A 22,393-nucleotide genomic window follows, 5' to 3' on the forward strand; every position below is an offset into this window, starting at 1 on the left:
TTTGAACCCACTGCAATAGCTCACTTATAAAAGTTCAGGAATCGTCCAGACTCACCCAAATCATCAATCTTTAAATGATCTTCAGCCACAACATCCAGAAAGGAGTCACCAACTTTTCCTTTGACATTCATGTTTCCCCATCATGCTTTATAACGTAGACAATGTTACTTTATCTTCTGAACTGGAAAAGGAAGCAGACCTTTTACTCATTTGAAAAGGTTCTTTCAAATAATTGTTTTTAGAACTTGGGGAGTCAAAGAAATAGTGTTGGGGTGTGTGTGTGCAAAAATATGTTCTTTTAGAGTCATTTTTTTTCTTTCCAAAACTGAACTCAGAAGGAGACACCACAAATCAAAGGCACGTCTCCACTCCTAGAGGAAGGGAAACTCCCACCATACAGGAAATAGCAAGGACATCATTGTAAGGCCTCAGTATAACACCTGCCACAACTCCCTGAAGTCATGGTCACAGCCATGTGGGGACATTTAGCAATCACTGCCATTTGTGAAGTCTGTTTTACTTTCACACAGCTTGCTGATGAAAGCTCTCTGCTCCTGTTCCTAAAGGACTATCCCAGCGCTGTGAGGCACTTCAGGCAACTCAAGTGCTTGTTGTGGAGGTCTCTGACAGGGAGCTGTCATTGAGACAGCAATGCGATGTTTTTCAGAGCATTTGAACATGGGTCCATACCGTGAACTCATCTAACACGGTCCTCCTCCACTGCTGAATTAACCGAATCACAGGCTAGAACTTCTCTGGGCTGTCATCGGAACCGAGGACATCTCCCTTGTCAAGTTAAACCCTCTGAGAGCTCAGACATTTTTCAGATGAGGAAAGTCATCATCCTTAGACAAACACTGAATTTCAGGCCACCCGAAGACATTCTTAAGGGTGACCAAAGACCCACAAAAATTTGCTGAATAATGTTACCGTTATAACGCAACCTATCAGACGCCTTTTTCTGACCTTTACCAATTAAGACACCTGTTTGCTGGTGAGGGTCAAGCTTCTCAAATGAATCACCCTAAAAAGGGATCTACAGAAGCACACCCTTAACGTGCGGTAGACTCAAGTAGACAAGCTTTACCAAGTCTTTCTACAGCAGGGCCTTTCAGAAACTTAACTAGAATAAAACTCGAGTATATAAAAGCCTGATGAAAATATCCTTGACTACAATTGACATCAGATTATTATTACTGCTGTTGTGGGTTTTTTTTTTTTGAGGGGGGGAAGGGGCACACCCAGCATTGCTCAGGTCTTACGGAGGAGGCAACTCAGAAACACTGACTCCAGAAAAGCACACAGACTATCTAGGCACTATTATTAACTGGCGGTGTTGAGTTCTGCAGATTATTCCAATTCTAAGAACTAGCAAACAGCTTTTTGCTCTGATTCCCAGAAGGAAACTGGGAAATACATAGGATCCTTTCAAATCCTCACCTGCTCAGCGCACCTGCCCACACCGCCTGCCCACACGCTCAGCGTCCAGCTGGGCCCCACGTGCTGGCAAGGACCTCCACCCCCATGCCCGCCCCTCACCTGCTCTGAGCGCCCGCCCACACGCTCAGCATCCAGCTGGGCCCCAAGCACAGGCCACCTAGCAGCAGCTTGGCATGGCGGGCGCAGCCCAGGGCCTCGGAGGTGGCGTGCAGGAGCCGGGCAGTCTCCAAGGAGCCACCACCAGCGGTCGGCGGTCAACGCCCGTGACGCAGTCCGCACAGGCACGCAGGACACGGAGCCCGCCTCAGCGTGAGACCTGGGAGGTGGGGAGCGTGAGCCCGCAGTCCCAGCCAGGCCTGCCCCACCCGCCTTCCCGCTGACCTTTAAAGGCCAGAGCAACAGCGCTTTCCCCCTCCCGCCCCCACCAACTGGCCCCTAGCCACGCCCCCTAAGCGGGGGCATTATGACATACATTGTTTGATTATGTTCACAAGCCAGTTAGTTTCAGCCCTCAGGAAAGAAACACAGCCAAATGTTCTGGCCTGTTATTTACAACCTCAAGCATCTGGTGTCAAGTGGGTCTGGTGTCATCTGGTCTATGAGAAAAGACTGACTCTTCTGCTATACTAAGATTTAGGTTTTTTACTTAAGGCAGCTTAAAGAAAGAGATGTTGAGCCTCATTGAAACCAATCTGGACACACACGTCTTGTCTCGCCCATTTTCATGGTTCCCTGTATTCCTGACCGTTAGTGGGATAGTCTACATGGACTCGTCTGTTTTTTTTTTTTTTTAAACAAACCTGGCCCAGTAAAATGAGGCTAGAATACCTGCAATGAGATGCTTTTTTCATTTAAGATTTCTTTTCCGTGGTTGTATTTTCTTTTTAGAACAACTACTTCTGGTCATTAGATTGAATCTGACAGTGTTCTGGATCAATGGTGATTATAGCAAAGCTATTGCATTTGTAAAAATTATTTATTCTCCTACATGTACTTCTTACCCTCTAAATGCTGATGACATGTCAAAGAGGCAAAAACCAGCTCAAATGGAAAGACGTCAAAAAGAGTATCACCTTGTGCTTTCAAATACATTGAAGCATTTCGGTGTACAATAGTCCTTTCATTTGACATTTTTAACAAGATGCTGATACAGTGCAGCAAATATGCAAAGTCTTCTTTCACACAGTCTGTGAAGAAGACAGCTAATTTTTTTTCAGTTCTGAGATACAAATGATTTAAAAAGAAATCAGGATGAACAAGTTTCAAAATGCAGAGTGTTCTGTGCATGAGTCCATTTTCTTTAATCTCTGAAAGAATAAAGTGGTAAGAAAACAAGACAAGAACTCCTGCTGCACTCTGATCTTCTCCACTGTGCTGGCCCAGACTCTATTCTGGCTTGGAAGGATGCAGGTGTTTCTTTACGGTGCCAACCTCCCAGTGGGTGAGCTGTTCCTCTGGCAGGTAGAGGCAGATGCTGCATAACTTGAAGATATTACCTTTATTTTTTGGAGTCTGCAAATGCTGTTGGTCGATAAAGAGAAACACTGACTGGTTGGGATTGTTGACAACAATTCCAGTCTTGTCCTTGTGGCTCAGTACATGCAGAAAGTGTTTTTCATAGTCACAGTGATGAAACTCAAATTTGGCATGAATGAGACGAAAAGGCTCATCAGATTCCTTCCAACTAGAAAACAGTAGACAGACAATTTTTTTCAATAACATTCTAAGGCCACAGAATGAAATACATCTCCTGAGTACAGTCAATGACATCCCTTCTCACAGACTGGTATCGAGGAGCAGGAAGCTGGACCACATCCTCCTTTAAAAGCTCTATGGAACTTTCCAAGGAATAGCTGGAATCCCGCACACCTTTTAGGATATTTTCTTATAATTATTCGTCATGACTGGTTTGACCTCAGACACTTCAAAACCTGCTGATTTTTTCTTCTTCTCCTTGAATGCAAAGGTAATATACATCTTGAAGTCAAACTGGTCAGCTAGAGTTTCTTTTTCTTTCTAAGCTGAGCATGTAGTCTGTACAGAGCTTGTTTCTTCTACACGGACTCATCTTCACCATCTAGTCCGGCCCCAACAGAAAGAGACAGTGAGAGAGAAAGACAGAGAGAGACAGAGAGAGAGAGATACCGCCACTCCTCCAATAAGAAACTAGGAATAGTTCTCAAAAGCCAGAGTTTGAAAACAGGATTTGAAAACTGAAGTCCCTGGTTAGATGCTCAGTACCCTGTGGTCCCATGAACACTGCCAGCAACAACCTTTCACACCAAACCTGAAGTAGCTCCTGAGAACTAATAGGTGTGACCTCAAATCAAAAGCCAAAGTTTGAAGTCATGCTTCCCACCACCAATTGAATGAATGTTCACAGCGCATTATATACTTAGGACCAAATCTTTGCTGGAATAAAAAACTAGCCATGATAACCCTATGTGCATATTTCTGAGAATAAGACCTTCCTTGGGTCTAGAGTGATAGTGCAGTGGATAGAGCATTTGGTCCCCAAGGAACTGCTCAGAGTTGTTCCTGAGTTACAGAGCCAGGAGTAACCTCTGAGCATTTCCAGTCTGCTTCCCCGACGAAAATAGAAATGAAGAAAGCCCCCCAAAACAAGGCTATAGAACGAAGAGCTGGATTGCAGGCTTTGTGTCTGGGTTTAGTCTTGCACTGCATGGTTCACTCAGCACTGCCGGGAGTAATCCCAGACCACAGAGCTAGATTAGTCCGTGAACAATATGAGGTTCAATCCCTGGGGCAACCCATATGGTCTCATGAGCAGTACCAGGAGTAAATCTTGAGTGCGTAGCCAGGAGTAAGCCCTGAACATTGCCAGATGTGACTAAAAAAACAAAATCATAAGTACTTAGACCACCTGAAATAGAGCTGCGGGCAGGTCCTACAAGACACATTCCAGAGGAAGCTATTGCTGTCCCAAGGGATGGCAGATGACAACTCCATGTGAGATTCTTCCTCTGCAGCCACGCCAGTGAGAAGAACAGCTGTGAAGGTGGAAAACAATGAGATTGCTGGTTCTGACCCTGTCTAGGACTATGCGGATGGATGTGCTTATGCCTTACTTGATGCTGTGAATGTTCATTCATTTTCCCTTTCTCTTCCCTTTTCACTGTTGTAATGACCAGGATTTGCAGTGCTCCCACAGTTGGTTATGGTATTCACTGGGGTTACACGCATTTTGTTGTGGCATCTGCACACACTTGGATGCAGTGCACCACAGGTCATGTGGACTTGCTGAATCAAGCATCTTTCTAGTGTGGGAAGAACTACATCAGAGGAAGTGGGTGGGGGCTGGGGAAGGGACAAGGGACAGTCTGGAGTGAAGTGAGCGTGGGCAAGGAGGATCAGGGCACTCCTATGCCACTGTTCAGCAGCATAAGGACTCCATAAATTTCAAAGTGGATCCAGTCAATGGGTTTGCTGTGGTGCTATATCCAGGCTGGGGTGCCCACCTAATATAAAGGATCTTGAGTCAGGGTGTTTAGTGTGAATTCCCGGAGGTGACTGAAATGACTGGCAAGTTGGCTTCAAAGGGTCATTGAGAATAGAGAGCCGCAGGCCTGAGTCTGTTCTCAGTCATCGGGGTTCTAAGACACACGCCAAGAGAGGTGAAAAGACACAAGAAAGTACTGGCCGCTGGCCTCTGGCACTGAGTAAATCCCATCTCCTTCAAAGCCCGTGAACCAGCTGCCAGCATGGCTGGTGCATTCTCACTCTCCAGGCTGTAGGCCTTCCCTGACATCCCAGGCTGACACAGGGCCCTCCTGGGCATCGCCTCTTGATTTCCTGTGTGAATTCATCAGCATCTCCTTCATCATTTTGATTCCATGCTAATGATAAGCTTTCTCACAGAAGGTAAGCTCTGGAAGAGCAGGAATCGCACCTGCCTGTTCACCACAGCAACCTCAGAACCTACACAACCCAACACTCCGTTAACATGGAGAGGAGGGGGTAGCGGTCCCTCCTGGTTCTGTACTCAGGGGTCACTCCTGGTGATGAAGATATGCTGTGCTAAGGACAAAACTGTGTGCGAAGCAAACCTCTTCACCTCTCTCGAGCCACTCGTTGAATATGTAATAAATACTGTTGAATTAATCAAATTGTTATTCTGGGTTGTTTTTCCAATGGACTCGTTTCCATTTTGTATAGCCCCCATCATCAATATGTTGGCCCCTTGGTCTTACCATTTATGTTATTTTCATCTGAGGTCGGACCCTGACTGAGAAATGTTTTACTAGGCTAAGGATGTTTTTATAACTTTTTCTCCCCTCTGCTGGCCAAGGAGTTTTGATCATCATCTTTAAAAACATTTTGTGATGGGGGAGAATTGGGCTATACCCGAAGCTGCTCAGGGCCTACTCCTTATTCCTTCGCTCAGGGCTTCCTTCTAGAGGTACTCATGGGACCACATGTGGTGCCAGAAACCGAAGTGAGATTAGAAGCAGGTATGGCAAGTGCCTTGCCCCCTCCACATCTCTAATCCTAGATACATCTTCTCCATGAACACTCTAAGATATCTACTCTGTCACTGTCATCCTGTTGTTCATTGATTTGCTCGAGTGGGCCCCAGTAACGTCTCCATTCGTCCCAGCCCTGAGAGTGTACCAGCCTCTCCTTACTCGTCCTTCCCAACGGTGCCTTATGGGAGGCTCTTTCAGGGTCAGGGCAATGAGACCCACTATTAGAACATTTACTCTAGGTAAGTTAAAGTTGAATTTGGGCCTAAGAGAAAGAACACAGTGGCTAAGGCACTTGTCTTGCACACAGCCAATCGGCTTCAATCCCCAGCATCCCATATGGTTCCCTGAGCCCCCGCCAGGAGTGATTCCTGAGTGCAGAGACAGGAGTAATCCCTGAGCACCACCGGGGGTGGCCCCAAAGCAAAAATCAAACCAAGAAAAACCTGAAGGGGGTTATGCGATTTATCAAAGTCTGTAGCAAAGCTGAGTAAACTGAATTTTGTTAACTGAGCAGCAGTGCTCATGCTGCTAAGGGTTTTACAGGAAAGAGGAGAAGGTGAAAAAAAGAACTTAGAAGAAGAGGGGCTGTAACTCCGACTCTTTCTGGTGGCACTAAGGAGACATGAGGTTCTGGAGATCAAGTCTGGGGTCGCTGCATGCTGAGCTGAGCATCCACCCTGGAGAGCTCTCTCTCTCTCTCTCTCTCTCTCTCTCAATCTCTCTCTGCCCCTGGCACTTTTTAATGCTCTGACATCTGTTCTCATGCCAGCTGTTTTAGCATATTCAAAATTAACTGTTGCTTTCTGAAATTCTGATTTTTAAAAAAATTTCTATTAGTAAAACACCATGAGGTACAGTTGTAGACTTACAAATGTTTGTGATTGAGTTTCAATTATACAGTGATCAAGTACCCATCCCTCCACCAGTGCCCAATTTCCACCACCATGGATCCCAGTATCCCTTCCCCCCCCCATTGCCCCTCCCCCCCACCCTGCCTCTGTGGCAGGGCATTTCCTTTTGTTCTCTCTCTCCTTTTCAGTGCTGTGGTTTTCAAAAGACGCATTGAGTGACAATCATGTTCGATCTATAGTCTACTTTCAGCATGCTTCTCCCATCCTGGGAGGATTCTCCTATCACTAATCTAATCATCTAATCTTTGATAAAGGAGCAAGAAATGTGAAGTGGAATAAGGAAAGCCTCTTTAACAAATAGTGCTGGCAAAACTGGATGGCTACATGCAAAAAAAATGGACTTAGATCTCTGCCTAACACCGTGTACAAAATTAAGATCAAAATGGATTGAAGACTTCAACATCAGACCTGAATCCATAAGGTACATTGAAGACAAAGTTGCAAAACCCTCCATGACATTGAAGCTAATGGTATCTTCAAAGATGTCACATCACTGGCCAAGCAAGTGAAAACAGAGATAGACAAATGGGACTATTTTAAACTAAGAAGCTTCTGCACTTCAAAAGAAACAGTGACCAAAGTACAAAGACAGTCTACAGAAAGGGAAAGGATATTTGCCCAATACACATCCAACAAGGGGTTGATATCAAGGATATATAAAGTACTAGTTGAAGTCCACAAGTAGAAAACATCCAACACCATCAAAAAATGGGGAGATGAAATAAACAGACACTTTCTCAAAGAAGACATCGAATGGCAAAAAAGGTACATGAGAAAATGCTCTACATCATTAATCATCAGAGAGATGCAGATCAAAACCACAATGAGATATCATTGCACACCACAGAGACTGGCCCACATCCAAAAGAACAAAAGCAATCAGTGCTGGCGCGGATGTGGCGAGAAAGGGACCCTCCTTCACTGCTGGTTCAGCTGACTGGTTCAGCCCTTTTGGAAAACAGTATGGACGATTCTCAAAAAATTAGAAACTGAGCTCCCATTTGACCCAGCAATACCACTCCTGGGACTATATCTCAGAGAGGCAAAAAAGTATAGTCGAAGTGACATCTGCACCTGTTTGTTCATTGCAGCACTCTTTACAATAGCCAGAATCTGGAAAAAACCTGAGTGCCCCAAAACAGATGACTGAAATTCTGGTTTTAAAGAAGAAACAGGAATTATGACTTCTTTCTTTTCCCACAGCTTTCTTCCCGCACAGCTCAGACTTCCCTTTCATCCCTTCTCCCTTCTATGCCCTTTGTGTAAATTTCAAGCAAAAATTAGAATGTTCTTACAGGATTCTGGATGAGAATATCTGGTGCTGGGTGAGTATCAGATCATCCAAGAAAAGTTACTTCCAATAGATGAAAAGTAATGAAAGAGAAGTCACAAAAATTTAAATCTGTCCCTTCCAAAGGGAGCGCTTGAATTCCAGAGATGCATATGATTATGTCAGCAGAAGGGAGGACATTCAGAAATGGAGTAGAAAGCATCCAAATGATAGCAACCCCTATATAAAAAGAAACAGTGTTGGGAAATTGACAACCTCCCATCTTGGTACTTGAGGGAAAACTGTGATTTATGTTCTTGAGTTTTCAGGACCTATGGGAGAGCAGGCCTGCATGCTGACTCAGGTCCCAATCCCAGCACCCCGTATGATCCCCCAAGCACTGCCAGGAGTGCACCCTGAGCTCAGAGTCAAGAGTAAGCCCGAAGCACAGCAGGTATGGCCCAATCTCCCCTCCATCAAATCCCCCCGTTCTTGTAATAATATGAAGGTCACACTTAAGTCTAAAACCGGTCAGGATGTAGGTCAGCAACAGAGCATTTGCCTTGCACGTGTGAGAGCCTGAGTTTGATTTCCAGGAATACAAAAGTAACAAACAAAAAACATAAGCAAGAGACTATAGATAAAAGACTCAGCTTAAAATCTCAAGTTTTCAGAACTCATATTCTTCCAAGTGCATCTCCGAACCCCACTGCAAGACGTGACTCATACATACAAAGTCCACAAAGAAATGGGAAATTACCCTGGTTTCAAGCACAAACAATTCTTCTGACATACTAAAGTGTTCCCTAAGTGAAAGTGAAAAGAAGACTCCAGGAGAAAGCCTTCTTCAAAACTAACTCAGAAATCACCACAAAGGCCTCCGACTGCCTGCTTTGGGTCTGACAGAAGTAGGGGCACCACTTTCTCCTTTTTCCAAAATCGGTTTCAGGCTGGTCCCTGGAATGTCTAGTGCAGGACTGCTTTGTTTGCCTTCTTTGCGACAATACTTCAGAGGCTGGAAGCCCAGTTAGAATGGAAGGGAATCATTCCTACACCACACATTTCTCCCACTGTTGTCTGGGGGAGTAAGGCTGATTTGTGCCTGTAATGCTCTGTCTGTGCTTGAAAACTAGGGTGCCCATTAGAGCAGGAGTGACAGAGGAGAAGGATTTCTGGTTTTTCACGCAATATTGAGTGTGTAACTCGTGTTGTACAGAATTCAGAAAGCAAAGGAAATTCCCCCAAATTATACCCGTTTTGTAAATCTTTTCGTAAAATTTAAAATTTTTAATGACTGATGTTTTAGAAGTTTCATTCTGAAACAAATTCCCACTATAACAAGCTTTAAAGGTGAAAAAATATAAAGGTGCTAGGGACTTAAAAACAATGGGGAAAAAAAACAGAGAAAAGACCATTATTAAATGTTATTAAATGCTCACCCTCTGCTATTTAAAATTCTTAGAGAAATGGGCCCAGGGAGAGATGGAAACGCCCACATCGCCATCACGTGGGGATTAGGTGGAACTACTGCAGCCCGACTTGTCCCAGGCTTCAGATTTCCTAACCCTCAGCTCAGATAGAGAAGGGAGCACCAAATAAAGGGTGTTGGGAGGATCCACCCAGGATGGGAGAAGCATGCAGAAAGTAGACTATAGACCAAACATGATTTCCACTCAATGCCTCTTTTAAAAACCACAGCACCCGAAAGGAGAGAGAGAACAAAAGGGAATGCCCTGCCAAAGAGGTGTGTGTGTGGGGGGGATGGTGGGAAGGGATGCAGGGATCCGTAATGGTGGAAAATGGGCACTGGTGGTGGGATGGGTACTTGATCAGGGTATAATCAAAACACAAGCACAAAAATTTGTAAGTCTACAACTGTAACTCATGGTGTTTCACTAATAAAAATTAAAAAGAAAAATGTTCTCAGCACAAGAAAAGAATTTAACTATATGTAGTGACATACATTAACTAGACTTACTCTCTAAATTATTTTAAAATGTACACAAATACTGAATCATTGTGTTATATACAGAAATCAATAGAAAAGTGTATGTGAGCCTTAATTATATTTTATAATGATATTTCACATTATAGCACAGTGGTAGGGCGTTTGCCTTGCACGCAGCAAACATGGCCAACCCACGTTCGATTCCTCCGCCCCTCTTGGAGAGCCCGGCAAGCTACCGAGAGTATCTCACCCACACGGCAGAGCCTGGCAAGCTCCCTGTGACGTATTCGATATGCCAAACACAGTAACAACAAAGTCTCCAATGGAGACGTTACTGGGCCCGCTCGAGCAAATCGACGAACAACGGGAGGGCCTTTACCTTTAAATGATATTTCAGTATATCCTACAATAAATGATACCTTGTTTTAGTTTCTGTAAAAAAAGAGACGTCGTGCCCTTTTCTTTGCTTCAAAGCTAGGTAGCATTGTAGCACTGTCCTCCCTTCACAGATTTTCTCTAACAGGCACCGGTAACGTCTCCATTGTGAGACTTGTTGTTTCTGTTTTTTGGTATATCAAATATGCTACGGGTAGCTTGCCAGGCTCAGCCGTGAAGGCGGGATACTCTCAGTAGCTTGCGGGGCTCTCCAAGAGGGACAGAGGAATCAAACCCGGGTCAGCCACGCGCAAGGCAAACGCCCTACCTGCTGTGCTATAGCGCCAGCCCAGTGGATCACAGCCAGTTACAGATTTCAGTGTTAGGTATAGGGTCATTAGGAAACAAGTAAGCAGTTTGGCCGTTGCAGCGGGAGCAGAGCGGTTAAGGGCTCTTTGTTTGCATGCATGGGACCCAGATCCTTTCGTACATTCCCCATACAGTTCTACAGCCATTCCGAAGTGATTCTTGAGTGCAGAGTCAGGAGAACCCCCTGAACATATCCATGTGTGGCCCCAACCATAAACAAACAAACAAGAAAATGAAAACAAAGCAGTCTCAGATGCTTGATGGCGAACTCCCTCATTCTGAGCTGGATCTTCCTCCATCCCCCACATCTTTATAGAAGAGGGTTGGGGCACCCTCACAATGTGGGTGGAGTGTGGGTTGTCCCTTGTAGGAAACATTCAAAGGGCACAGCCGCAGACATCGAAGGTGGGTTCAGAATTTTATTGCTCAGAGCGAAGAGAACAAAAAAAGAAAAGAGCCTTGCTTTGCTTCTTCCAGACCAGGTTCCAACCCCTGCAACCCTTCTTGTCCAGAGACCAAGCTGGGGCAACCCACCCGGGCACCCCGAGGAGATTCAGATATGTACCCCACAAAAGTCTGAAGGCGGGAATCGGACCTTGGTCACCCGCGGGAAAGACAAGCACCCGCGACACTCTCCTATCGCTGCACCTGTGGAAGCTGTGTGCTTAATGACCCCATACTTAACACTGAAGGAAACCCAAGGGAGGAAAATTCTTAAGAGAAAGGGGTCTGTGGAGGGGCAAAAACGCGGCACACCGCCATCTCGTGGCAGTTAGGCTGAACTACCGCGGCCCGACTTCTTCCATGCTTGATTTCCAGCCCTTTGCTTCAATATGGGGTCATCAAGCAGGCAGCTTGGGCGGCTGCAGCAGGAGCAGAGCAGTTAGGGCTCTGCCTTGCAGACACAAGGCCCTGGTTCTTTCTTTGGCTCCCCATACAGTCCCACCGTCATGATGGAGCGATTCCTGAGTGCAGAACCAGGAGAAGCCCTGAGCGTTTCTGGGTTTGTGACCCCCAAACTATGAACAAGTCAAATAACATGGACACAGCCTCAGTTCGTGATGGTGGATTCCCTCACCCCAACTTGGGGGACTCTGAGCTGTATCTTGCTGTATCCCTGACCCTTATTCCTTGTAGAGGAGGGTTGGGACACCCTCAGAACATGGGGTGGTGGTGTGTGGGGTTGACTATAATTGGAAACCTTTCCAAAGGGCTGGATCAAAGGCAGAGCAAAGTGGGTATAGACCATTTTTTGTTCACCTCAATGAGTAAAGCAAAAAACATAAAAAATAAACTTAATTAAAATAAGCAGAAGTTCATGGCTAACTTTAATAGCAAGCACTTATAAGGGTCCCCAGAACCCCGCGAACCCACATCAAACCCCCAAATAAAATAATTCTTGGAAGAGTGAGTGGTGTATTTAGAATTTCCAGGGAAGGAGGTTGCCTGGTCTTTGGCTCATTATCACTGTTTTAATCAAAATTCTTTTTAACCTACTCCCATTTCTCTGATGGTAGGCAATCTCACCCCAAACTTTTGGAGATCCTGAAGTTGAATCTAACCTCTGTCACCATCCTTCACAGACTTGGGACTTCTCATGTATATAGGAAGCCCCAAATTCTCTGCGATAGGGAAAGATGGCACCCTTGGAAAAGTGGAGCGTAGGGGTGTGGGGGTGATAGACTGGAGACCTGTAAAAATGGTTGATTTGGAGAGATCATACTATGGTATGGCACAATCGTCTACTGTGCTCACCCTGGGTTCTGTCTCAGCACCATATCATACCCCTGAGCCCACCAAGAAGCTGTTGGGGCCACCCACAGCCCACAGTAAATAAAGCCAGAGACTAGCTTGGCCAGTCAGTGCGGGGGACTAAGGAGAGGGACAAGGGTGCAACTCCACTGTGCAGAAATTCTTTTTTGTTTTATTAATCAGAAATTCTGAGGATCCTGGGAGGTCTAGTTCTGGAGGAAAGTCGGGACTAGGGTTGGACATTTCTTAGAGGAATGTCCCTGGGGAGGGGAGGAAACGCCCCACAGCGCCCTCTCGTGGTGCATCGGCGGAAGAGCCGTGGCCAGGCTTTCCTGCCTGAAGATTTCCAGCCCTTGGGTTTGCTTCCATATTAACCTGCGGGTCACAAAGAATCAAGAAGGCGGCCTCAGGCCGTGCAGCGGTAGCCGAACATTGAGGGCGTTTGACTCGCATGGGGCGATCTCTGTGTCAGGATGAACCCAGCAGCCTGGCCAGTGCTTTGCCCGAAGTAGAATCTCTCCCTCTAAGCCCATTCGCAAACAGTTCCTGTCGCGGTCATCCCCACACCTCGCGGTTTTCCGTAGAGGAAGGAGCTGGAAGCAAGACTCAGCTCGGCACCCCCAAGTTCGGCGTGAAGGAATGCGCCGCGAAAGTCGCATTCTGTTTGCTTGTGTTTTGCGGACCACACGGGCGGTATTCGAGGGTTATTCCTGCCCCTGCACTCAGGAATCACTCCTGACTGTGCTGGGGGAACCTATGGGTTGATCGCCCCATACAAGACCAGCGCCTTCGTGGCTCACTGTTAGATCCTTGACCTTTGATCCTTCATGACCCCGTATTAACACTGAAGCAAAGAAAATTTTTTCTGTTTTTCCCTTTTTGGGTCACACCCGCAATGCACAGGGGTTGCTCACGGCTTTGCACTCAGGAGTTAAGTCCTGGCAGTGCTCCGGGGACCATATGGGATGCTGGGAATCGAAGCCGGTGGACCCAGGTACCGGGCAAACGCCTTACCCGGGTACTAGAGCTCCAACGCAGGAGCTGGAAATCTTAAACTTGGGAATAGCCGCCCCGGTAGTTCCGCCTAGCCGCCACGTGATGGCGCTAGGCGAGGGCGTTTCCGTCCCTCCTCAGGACCGTGTCTCTAAGAATTTTCCACCCTTGGGTTTGCTTCAGTGTTAAGTATGGGGTAATTAAGGGTCAAACGCAGCTTTGACAGGCAGCAGTTGGATAGCCATGCGGATACTTGTGTTTCATGCGGGTGAACAGGGTTCGATTCCCACCTTCAGACTTTTGTGGGGTACATAGCTGAATCTCCTGGGGAGGTTCAGGTGGGTTCCCCAGCTTGTTCTCTAGACAAAGAGGGGTTCAGGGGGTTGATCCTTGTCTGGAACGAGCAAGGCAAAGTTTTATATATATATATATTTTTTTTTTCTTCGCTCTGAGCAAGAACAGTTCTGAACCCACTTTGTGATGTCTGTGAACGAGCCCTCTGGATGTTTCCTGCTATGAGCAACACACACTCCATCACCCCACAATCTGAGGGTTCCCCAACCCTCTTCTACAAGGACGTGGGCGATGGACGAAGATACAACTCAGAATCCCTCAAGGGAGGGAATTCGCCATCAAGGACTGCTTTGTTTTAATTTTCCTGTTTGATTGTTTATGGTTGGGGACACACCAAAAGATGCTCAGGGCACTCTCAGGAATGCCGCCGGGCACGACTCGAGGGCCATATGGGAAGCCAAGTGACAGACAACGGTTCTGTGAATGCAAGGAAAGTGTCCTAACCGCTAACCTACTGCTGCACCGCCCGAAGCTGCCTGCTTGATCCTAATTACCCCAGGCCTAACACTGAAGCAAGCCCAAGGGTGGAAAATTCTTAGAGAAAAGGGCCTGGGAGGGATGAAAACGCCCCACAGCGCCATCTCGTGACCCGGAACGAACTCCCAGCCTCCATTTTTCTTGCTTCAAGTCAAAAATTGGTTTGGTTTTGTTTGGGATTTGGGAGTCACACCTGGTTATGCTCAAGGGTTACTCCTGGCTCTGCGCTCAAGAATTACACGTGGCAGTGCCACGCCCCAAAGTCACAGCAGCTGCCCTGCAGCAGCCAACCTAGGTTCACCCTCAGCATCCCATAGCGTTCCCCAAGCACCGCAAGGAGTGATCCCTGAGCACAGAGCGAGGAGTACCCCTGAACACTTCCTGGTGTGGTCGCCAAACAAAAGAAAACAAAGCAAAAACAGCTTACCAAATCCATTGACTTAGGAGGAAAATGCTGCTCAGATGTGGAAAACCAAGCATTCTGGCCATGATTGGTGGTGATTAGAAATCATTATTGGTAGGATAAATAGTAAGTTGCAGACAGAGAAGGAATTCTGATAACACGCTATTTGGTTTCGTGGTGAGAGTACTTTAAATGCTTATAATATTTCTGTAATGATCCAAATTCATGTTTCATTTAACTAGACATGTTATGTTTCTTGGAAAAGAAAGGGTTAGAACTGGATAAAAATTCAAAGGTCTCAGCAATTCAATTTTCCCTCATGGATTGTAGTGTACATTTTTTGTTTTGGGATTTTTTTAGTTTTATTTATTTATTTATTTTTTGCTTTTTGGGTCACACCCAGCGATGCTCAGGGGTGACTCCTGGTTCTGCACTCAGGAATTACTCCTGGCGGTGCAGGGGAGACCAAATGTGATGCTGGGGATCAAACCCAGGTTGGCCGCCTGCAAGGCCAACTCCCTACCTGTTGTGCTATTGCTATTGCTCCGGCCCCTGTAGTCTATATTATTTTCTGATACATGTTCAAAGATTTATGTACCAAAAAAGTCACTACATCATTGAACAAGAACTGACAAAGAAAGACAACATAAGTCACCATCAGTTGGAAAGTGCTTAAACAGCTGGTTAAGTGAAGCATTGCTAAAGCATCAACAGTCAATCCAGCCCCCCGTTCCTCCCCCGGTGCGCGGCCCTGCGGAGCCAGCCAACTGGCCAGGCTCCCCTTCCTGGCCATAACGGGCGGGCGAGCTGCCGTGAGGAGGCGGGGAGGGGACGGCTGGGCTGGCGGGCGGGCGGGCGGGCACACGATAATAAAGAACTTCTGAGTGCCCCCCAACTGCATGCGCTTGAGCACGCAGTCCGACCTGGCCTTCTTCAGGTTCCCGCGGGACCAGGCCAGGTGCCAGAAATGGGTGGAGAATTGTAGAACAGCAGACTTAGATGGTAAAACACCAGATCAACTAAATAAACATTATCGATTATGTGCCAAACACTTTGAGACCTCTACGACCTGTAGAACTCTAAGTAATAGATACATTTTGCAAAAGTAGAAAATGAACGCTATGAAAATGGACGGAAGTGTCTCAAAGCTTACCTGAGCAACACTTTGAGAGACCAGGGGTCGAATAACTGGGCTTTGCTTAATATAAATTTTGATATAAAACATGATTTGGATTTAATGGTGAACACATATATCAAACTCTACACAACTAAGTCAGAGCTTCCTGCAGATAATTCAGAAACCATTGGAAACACCGAAGAGATTTTAAAATAGGGTTTATCTTCCATTTGAAAGCATCTTACAGAAAAGCTATGTTGTATGTAGGCCACCCAGTCACTGACTGTCTTGACCAGTAGGTCTCCCATTGAGTATGTTCATTTGTACTCCTATTTAAGTGGCTCCAGTTTGAATTCCTGCTTTGGAGACCGAACTGTTCTAAAATATAGCATTGAAAGTGTCACATCACATTTCAGTGTGAAGTCTGCTAGTGGCTCTAGAGTTGTTTTTAGTTATTTTAGACATAACATTATCACTGTGGATGCGATATGTGGGTATGGAGTTACCAGTTCCTTGAAGAAATAAATTGGAGGTTGTGTGGGAGGAATTCATTTTTAAAATGTTACGTTAAAGCTCACAACTGACCTTTGACTGATAAGAGTTCTAAGTGTTACTGCTCAAAACCTGTACTGGACAATTAAGAGTATTACCAGAGAAACTTGAGCTTGCCAAAGTGTAGATTTTAAGTGAAGATTTTGTCTTTAGCAAGTGAACTTAAAGAAACAGACGAGTCTGCCATTGTTGTTCCATAACTGGTTGTTGCTGTTTGCATTCCTTTGTTGAGCCTACAGAAGCTTTTAGCAAGTGTATCTTGAACTTGTGTTTCATGGTCAAGATAGGATCAGAGGCCATGGATACTGACAACTGATTTGTTTTGCTTTCAAGTCTGTTCTCCATGACTATTATCTACTGCCTCCTCTTGATTTATAAGTAAAACTAGGAGAAGACACAAGAATTATTGTTTTGTGGGCTTCTGGGAATTAAATGAAAATATTGCAGTTAATTTTGGTGAAGGAAATCAATTTTGTATAGTTTATTTCAACCTAAATAAAATGTGAATTTTGTTTTTAAAAAGTCAATCTAATAGATTCTAACATGAAGTCTCTTCACTTAAGAAACTGAAACAAAAGATGAACAAATTGAAGACTAGCACTAAATTGGAAAGTAAAATCAATTCAAATATCACCCTACAAACAGGTGAAAACATCAAATCTTGTGCGGGGACACAGACTCGAGGGGTATACTCAACGAATGGAGTTTTTGGATAAGAATTGGGATCATCAGGCTAGGGATAAGTTAGAGACTAAATCTGTACTACATACCATTTTGTCACTTGAAATATCATTCTAGAAGTAATATAAGAACTGTGGTGGAGGGTCCTGGACACTTTGACGGTGGTGAAGGTGCAGTGACTTTGGACAACAGTGCCATACAGTTAAATGCTATTAAGGTATTGAAACTATTTAGGTTTAACAATACAGGTGAAACTAAACTATAAAATGAGATGAAATGTTATGCTCAGCAATAATTACAATTTAAATGAATAACTTGAACATCTCAAAGAAATGGAAACATAAATAATACAGCTGTGAACCATGAAAGATCAGCACTCGTGTCCTCACTCCTTAGCCTATAGATTGAAAGATAAGCATTTACGTACATCACATCCAGTGTCAGCACAAGCAAGGTTATAGCTGGAATCATTAAGCCTTAGGTAATCTCCCTTGACCATCCTCATTTGAGTTACCCAAGTCTGCAGGGTGCTTTAGTGAGAGAATACATTTCAGGAACAGTAAATACACCTGAATCCTATCACACTTGGTTTAGAAAGATGTTATGCCCTGTTCACTTTCCAAGTCCCCTCTCCCCCAGGTGCAAAGAAGCCAAGCAGTTTTACAGAAAGCAATGTTGCAAGTTAGCTGAAGCACGCAAAAATTTGATGCCCTAATATGGATTCTTTCATATCCTTTTCTCTCTGGCTTGTATCACTTAGCACAAGGAACGGAAAAACGAATTAGTCTCTTAAATAGCTCACCTTAACACTATCATCTTAAGCAGCATTCTGTCATTTTAGCATATGGCCTGTAGGTGGCAGCAACAGCATTCTATGGAATCTCCATACTGCCCTTTCAGGGAGCGCATTTCATAGGAGGGTCCGAGTGTTCCTTCCTTCCTTCCTTCCCTCCCTTCCTCCTTCCCTCCCTCCCTCCCTCCCTCCCTCCCTTCCTTCCTTCCTTCCTTCCTTCCTTCCTTCCTTCCTTCCTTCTTCTTTCCTCCTTCCCTTTTCCTTCCTCCTTCCCTTCTTTTCTTTCTTAATTTCTTCTTTCTTTTCTTTCTTTCACTCTTCCTTCATTTTTTAAAATTTGTTTCTGTTTTTGTTTGAGGTCCACACATGGTGATGCTCAGGTGTTACTCCTGACTCTGCACTCGGGGATTACTCCTAGCAGTGCTTGGGTAACCATATGGGATTTAGGGAGTCCAGGGTAAGTCACATGGAAGGAAAGTGCTCTGCCCACTCTACTATCTTTCCAGCCCCATATATTTCTTTTCATAAGAATATTTTCTTGAAATATCTACTTATAAATTTATACAAATTTATACTTGAGTGGACTCTAAGTACTCTTGAATATAGTTATGAAAAAAGAAGCTACAAATCTCAGGATGGAAACACTGAAAAAATCTTCAGCAGAATGTGAATGATTGCCCCTCTGCTGTAGAACAATTGGTTTTCAGTTGGTTTTCCTCTCTGTGCCTTTCCAGGTTTTTCTACAAAAATCCTGGCATGCTGACCTCATTCCCTGCCTATCCTGACCAGAGGAGCCTCCTTCAGAGGTCTGGAGCATGGAAGTTGGTGTCCTATGTTACCCAGCATCCAAACACTGGCGATCTCACCAAACACTTCCTTTTCCAAAGTTGGAATGCAAATAATGAAAATGGCATTCGTTTCATAATAGCGTTGTTGAGGCAGATATGGGGAAGGGGGGCGCTACAGGATCTCTTTAGTACTCTTCCAATCCAGAAGCTGATTTTTCATGATGTTAATAAAGCTTATGCTTCAAGACCCCTCGCCTCACTTGAAGTAGTCCCTCTCCAAACATTCAATTTCTGAATACACAGTACTGTGATTTCCTTAGAAGACCCATCACTCCTCTGGTTACAGAATGTACCAGACACTGAGACCCAGTCTAGCCAAAGCTCTGGACAACTTTAATAGCCTTGTATGAGGGCTGCAGTTTTGTACAGTGGGCAGGGCATTTGCCTTGCACACAGCCAAGCTGGACTTGACCCCCAGCATCCTATATGGCTTCCTGAGCCCCACCAGGAGCAATCCCTGAACACAGTGCTAGGAGTAAGCCCTGAACTCAGAACTGACAGAGCCAGGTAAAAGCCCTGAGCACTACAGAGTGTAGCCCCTAAATAAAACAAAAAGAATCTAAAACAAAAACAAAATCCAAAATCATCTTCTCACAAGTTTCTTCAAAAGATGGACAAAGTGCATTAAGCATATTTGCTTTTTATTGGTTGTTCTCTATCTCTGTTTCTCTCTGTCTCTCTCTGTCTCTGTCTCTTTCTGTCTGTCTCTCTCACCTACATTCATCCACAAATAGGTTCTTCCCATCAAAGTAACAGACAAGTCCCTTTTGGCCAGAACATCTTCCAGTAAATCACAAAAAAGATTAACACAAAGAGGAAGAGGAGGGGCACCCGCTCTATGTTCTCTAGACCTTTAAGAAAACATGAGGTTAAAAAAACCCCCAAAAACTTGAGGTTGTTCCTTTGGCCACATACATGCAGATCCACAAGAAAGGTAAACTCGTAGACATAAGGGGAATGGGCATTGTCCCAAAAAAGAATTACTCCAGAAAAGTTTTTTTTTTTTGTAGGAGTACTGCTATTTATTCAGCCACTGATTAGCTGATTGAATTGTGCATGAACTCCACCTTACTTTTTTTTCCATTTTGTATAATTTTATTTATTGAATCACCGTGAGAGCAGTTACAAAGCTTTTGGGTCTAAGTCTCAGTCATACAATGAAACACCCGTACCTTCACCAGTGCCCATTCTCACCCCCAACAACCCCAGTATACCCCCATACCACACCCTCCCCCTGCCTGTGGGGCAGATGATTTCCACATTACTCTCTATGATCACATTCACTATTTCGATACCAGACCCACCATTATTTGAAATTTTACCCCAACACTCAGATCTGCTGAAAAGGCAACAATAGATAATTTGTTCTATTGCTGGTTATGAATAACATATGATGTCATGTGGCTGCAGTAGGCCCATGTGGTTTTGAAATTCCGAAATTTTAACACTTAAATCTGGAGTGATTTCTGCCAAAAGCCACTGGGTTTAGAGATCTGCTCCTGAGTCTCTGGGATCAGGACCGTTGAGCAGCTTGATGAGGAGCCAGAGAGGCCGTTCGTGGGCGATGACTTGGGGTCTCGTTAGGGTGGGGAGGACAGGCCCGGTTTCCCCCCCCCCCCCCATCCCGTGAGGCCCAACAAGTTTTCTGCAGGCCCAAGCCTGACTGTCCAATGGCCTCTGGAGGATGACAGCCACAAAAGTTTTTAACTGAGAGCACCTACAATGTTACCTAGCATGCTACTGGCATTGTCATAAACCAACAAGTCAAGGGCCAAACATGACGGAAAGTTAAGGAAATAGTTCACATCCAAGAGAAAGTGACGTTACCAGTCTCTCAATTTTCACTGGAGAATACGATGTGTTTTGCAAATCAAGTCATTTGCAGCACTTACGTTACATTCTCTGTACTCTTCTTTGCTGACTTCCTTATAGTAGTGATATCGCTTGGAATATGAGAACTTAGTCCACAGCTCCCTCATTGTCGTTAATCGTATTTCTTGCCTTTGTCTGATTTTGCTTGAGCTCGAGCGGGCCCAGTAACGTCTCTACTGGAGACTTTGTTGTTACTGTGTTTGGCATATCGCATACGTCCCGGGGAGCTTGCCAGGCTCTGCCATGCGGGCGAGATACTCTCGGTAGCTTGCCGGGCTCTCCGAGAGGGGCAGAGGAATCGAACTCGTGTCGGCCATGTTGGCTGTGTGCAAGGCAAACACCCTACTCGCTGTGCTTTGTTTTGTCCTTTTTTCCATGATCCATTACATAGCCTTCTTGAGTCGAGAAGTCTATTTTGTGCTAAGATTGTAATAAACCAACAAGTCAGGGACAAGATTCTTGCCGAGAGAATGACTGTTCATCGTGAGCATATTAAGCACTCTAAGAGATGAGTCAGCTGTCTGAAACAGGGGCAGGAAAATGGTGCGAAAAACAAGGAAGCCAGAAAGAAAGAGACTCTGGCTCAGCTGACGTGCCAGCCTGCTCCACCCAGAGAAACAAAGAGCCAAGATTTCCCATCACTAAAGCTCCTCAAATACACAACCAATCTGGAAAGTGGTTTCCACCAATGCAGTTCTAAGGAGCAGGCTGAAGAGGATGTTTCGAGGCTCTATGCTCCCATGTCATTAGAAATGTTGCCTCTTTTAGGTTGCCCACATTTGGACAGATCAGCTCCTGAGAAGTGAAAATTATCTGTGAGATACTCACTTAGGGGCAGCTAGGATCAGGCTGAAGAAATCTGACACTTGTCTCTAAAGCATGAATTGGAAACTCTTTAAGACGGATGGGGGCCGAAGAGCTAGTCCAGGGCAAGATGCTTTCCTTGTGTGTGGAGGGTTCCTACTTGGATATGGTCCTCTGAGGATCTCCAGGAGTGACCCCTGAACACTGCAAACCAACCTAAAGAACGGGGGTTGGGATAAGGAAGAAAGCTTCACAGCCACAGAAAGGCAGGGCAAAGAATTCTAAAACTAGTGCCACCCCTTTTCAAAGGTAGCAACTGCCTTTGTATATGCTTCCTTCTGTCTCTTGTCTAGAGCAGCCCAACGTAGAACACATCCCAAGAGCTGCTGTGTGTGTGTGTGTGTGTGTGTGTGTGTCTGTTGCCCTGACGGGAGGCGAGCTGCGGGCCCGCTGCTTCGATCCCTGTGCCTGGACGCCCATGGGCTAGAGCACCTGGGCCGCTCGGAGGCGGCGCTGGACCGCGAGCCTCTAGCCTGGACGCGTTGTGCCCGCGGCAGGAGACCCTGGCGGGACCATGGGGGCATCTGGGCTTGCCTGAGGCCCTTAGGAGAGGAGGACACTGAGCATGGGCCGCGGGGGGAGGGGGCGACTCGCGCCCGGCAAGCACATGCAGCCGTGCGAGGGGTTTAAATCCACAGAGTTCTGCTGCTTCGCGACCCCGCCTTTCCCACCCTCACGCCCCGCCCCGCTGCGCCAAGCCACGCTGCCCTCTCAGGGTCGCTCAGTCCCCGCTGTCCTCGCCACCACCCGACGCAGCCGCTGCTCCCGACCCTATCTTCTCTGGTCTTGCTCCCAGCCCTCTCGGCTCCTCTGTACATCCACCTGGGCGACCAGGCTCTGCTCGGGGGAGGAGAGGAGGGAGGGGGATCTTGGGGTCCCCCCGGCGC

The 22,393-nt window shown here is 45.8% G+C and overlaps 1 pseudogene; it reads right to left on the reverse strand.

Annotated features, from left to right (window-relative positions):
• Positions 1 to 2,826: 2,826 nt before the first annotated feature.
• LOC130028906 (uncharacterized protein C6orf62 homolog) lies at positions 2,827 to 20,749 on the reverse strand (annotated as a pseudogene).
• Positions 20,750 to 22,393: the final 1,644 nt, after the last annotated feature.

Source organism: Sorex fumeus, unplaced genomic scaffold (genome assembly GCF_029834395.1).
Source record: "Sorex fumeus unplaced genomic scaffold, SorFum_2.1 ptg000041l, whole genome shotgun sequence".
Lineage (NCBI taxonomy): Eukaryota > Metazoa > Chordata > Mammalia > Eulipotyphla > Soricidae > Sorex > Sorex fumeus.